This window comes from Anomalospiza imberbis, chromosome 20, assembly GCF_031753505.1.
Source record: "Anomalospiza imberbis isolate Cuckoo-Finch-1a 21T00152 chromosome 20, ASM3175350v1, whole genome shotgun sequence".
NCBI classification, from domain to species: Eukaryota; Metazoa; Chordata; class Aves; order Passeriformes; family Viduidae; genus Anomalospiza; species Anomalospiza imberbis.
The window spans coordinates 11,044,951-11,048,063 of NC_089700.1; the positions used below are offsets into that span (position 1 = coordinate 11,044,951).

General features: G+C 49.9%; 1 long non-coding RNA gene across 1 annotated transcript; it reads left to right on the plus strand.

Moving 5' to 3' along the window:
• The first annotated feature begins 232 nt into the window (after positions 1 to 232).
• LOC137485957 (uncharacterized) lies at positions 233 to 2,403 on the plus strand. Its single transcript, XR_011005513.1, has 2 exons — positions 233 to 593; positions 2,113 to 2,403. It is a non-coding gene; the product is annotated as an uncharacterized lncRNA (long non-coding RNA).
• Positions 2,404 to 3,113: the final 710 nt, after the last annotated feature.

The following is a 3,113-nucleotide window of genomic DNA, read 5'->3' on the forward strand; positions in this document are numbered from 1 at the left end:
ATTAAGTGGGAAATAAAGTATTCTTAAGGCCTAAATGACTGGGGCATCCAGAGTTCAGGTCAAAAGCAAGCGTGCCCTGGGAAGTCAGGGAAAGCTGCCTCCAGTGCTGCTCAGGGTGAGTGTGCATGGTTTGTGATAGTTCAATGACATTGATTTTCCCATTTTCCCTTGCCTTTTCCCTTCCCATGGCTACTGAGAGCTCGACCCATAGGGCTGTGCTCATCCACACCATGTGCATTTATTGCAGAGCTGTTTGTGACAAAGGCAGATTCCAGCAGCCAGGAGCTGTGCTGGGCCGTGGTGTTGTTATGGGAAACTGCTGAAACATTGTCTGTTCCCACATGGAAATCTCTTTCAGAAGCAGATTGCACTGTTGTATTTTAGACGGTGGTGCCTGCTCACATTATCCCTCGCTGACGTACAGTGATGATGCATATGTTGGATCTCACAATGCTGAGAGAATTAACGCTTTGGGAGTGTTTACCTCCCCCATTATTGATGTTCTGTCAGTAGCAGTGTGCTCATATTCTCTGCAGAGAAACTAAAGGCACTGATAAAAATCACTGAGCTTCTCTTCTCATCTAAATCTCCAGGTAAGAAATGGCATTTCTGTATGTGAACAGCACTGTTTGGTGACACAAACCCTTACCTGTTTGCCCTTTGAGCTACAGGATATTTGTTCAGTTTTTCTTTTTCTTTTTTTTTTTTTTTTTCTGGACAACTTTCTGAAGTATCACTTGGCAGATTTTATTTACTTGTGCTTTCCTCTCTTATATCTATTTCCACAGAAGTATTAAAGGGTTTAACTTCCATTTATACATTCATAAGTGTGTGACTAAAGTCCTGTTGGTGGGATGAACAGCTACAGCTCTCCTGTGCACTGAAAAATGGGCATTTTCAGAGAGAAAACAGAGTCTAACATCCTAAAGCTATAAGGAATTCAGATATCTCATGTTTTGGACAGCTGGTTGGAACATAAAAATCCAGGAAGGGATTTACTCATTTTCTCGTTCAGCCACCTGAACCAAATCCCAATGTCTGTGTGAGATGCTCTCAGTGAAGGACACGGGTGTTTGCCAGTGCTAATCAAAACAGCGCAGGCTTGGGAATGCCAGGCTGGCAGCAGGGCTGAGCAGCAGGGCAGCCACGCCGAGCTGGCACGGGTCTGGACCAGCACTGGCCCAGGAGCTGTGGGAGCAGAGCATCCCCACCTGGGAACTCCCCTTCCTCAGCAGGGCCACCAGCCTGGCCCCACAGGTGGGTCGGGGCAGGAGCTGCAGCTTGGAAACTCTCCTCTTCCTTGTGCTGGCACCAGCAACGCTCTGGGATTCACAGCACCGGATCCAAACTTCCCCAGTCCTGGAGCATCCCCAGCCTGCAGCCCCAGTGCTGCTCACTGCTGAGAAAATGCTAATCTTCCATCTTGCAGGCATGTCCTGAGACTTAATTAATGCTTCTCAAGTATTTTAAAGCCCTCAGATGGCAAGCAGGCTAAAATATTGCCAGTCCCTGAGGAACCTTCCCCTTCAGGGAGGACTCTGGGTGTTTTATTTAATGAGCAGCAGTGTCTGAGGACTGTCTTGACTGATTATTTCTGAGGCAAAGCAGCAACACGTTCACACGATGCTGCTGAATTTTAAATAGACTCCAGTTTATGGTGGAAATACAGCACTGGAGCAAGTACTCCCTTTTGCACTCCTGCAGCCAGCCTGGCCAGAGACTCTTCCTCCAGGAACTGCTCCACAGGGGCAGAAAAGGCACCCACGGAAACCATTGCACCATGAACAAGCTGGGGAGGTCCTACCTCTTCTCCCTCAGGGAAAAATGTGTGGAGCCAGGTGATTCACGTTTTCTGCAGGAATGTGTCTTGCTCACCTTTTCTGTGTCTCTGAGTTAGACAGCGCTGGCTGCATTGGGCAGCATCTCTTCTCACACCCTGGGAGTGCTGGGCAGCTCAGCGATGCTGATAAACAACTTTATGATAATGCAGATCATGTAAATGTACCAGTTTTCCTATAATTTCTTGTGCTACCCATGGGAGCAAGTATTTTCTGGTGTGTGAGCAGGCTGCAGCATTCAACCTGCTGCCTTTTTTAAAAACATGCTTTACAGGAGCAGAACTGTCTTCAGAGGTTCTCTCGCCTGATACCTGAACTAGTGACTGTGAACACGACGTGCACCGTGTGAAGCCAAATAACCCTCCAGGAATTCTTTCTATTAAAATAATTGCTAGGGCAGGGGAATACTGCAAACAGCTGTGGTTCATCCCATAAACATATTCTGCCTCCTTTTGGAGCCTCAGCCTCCAACTGATGCCAGAGCCTGTCAGCTGCAGGAGCATTGGAACATATTTCCTTTGCAGAAATGAAACGATTACTGATTAATAAATCTGCTGTGCACAGACCTGAACTCCCCAGTGCGTACTGCATATGCAAAAGGGAAAAGTGACAGTGTTTCACCCTGGAATGAGCTGGAGCGACAGTTCATCTGCTGAACACGCTGGCTGTGGAGCTGCCGTGTGTCAGCAGCCCAGCAACACTGAGCGTGAGGAAAAATCCCCCGAAATCAGCCCAGCACTGAATGGCATCGCCTTGCCATGTAGTGCCCTTGCTCTGGCAGGGAAGCAGCTGTCCCATGCAATGGGATGTGCTGAGAGGAGGCTCCCTGCGAGCCCTGCACCCTCCTTTTGGCAGTCTGAGCAACTGGTGGCAAAGGGCTGAGCTGGGGATGACAGGAGGGCGGGGGGCCCTGGGACCAGAGGGTCCTGAGGTCCCTGGGCTGGGGCAATGGGCGCTTCCAGGCTGTTGTTTGCTGCTACAGCAACCCAGGCTAGAGATGAGTCCCTGGCTCCACTGATCCCCCGAGGTGATGCCCGGAGTGGAGGGGATGATGAGATGGACCAGAGAAAACCCTGCTCTGCTGCTGTGAGGGGACATGAAGGAAAAATCTCAGAGGTCAGTGAGAGCTGTATGTGCCCAGTTTGATGGGCTTGGTATCGCCTGACAAGGTCAAACCCCCTGAGAGGCCCGTTTACTTCCATCAGTCGTGTCTGGGTGGAGGAGATGAGCAGTGCACGCGGTCCCTGATGACCCCGATGTGCTGGTGAGGTGTCC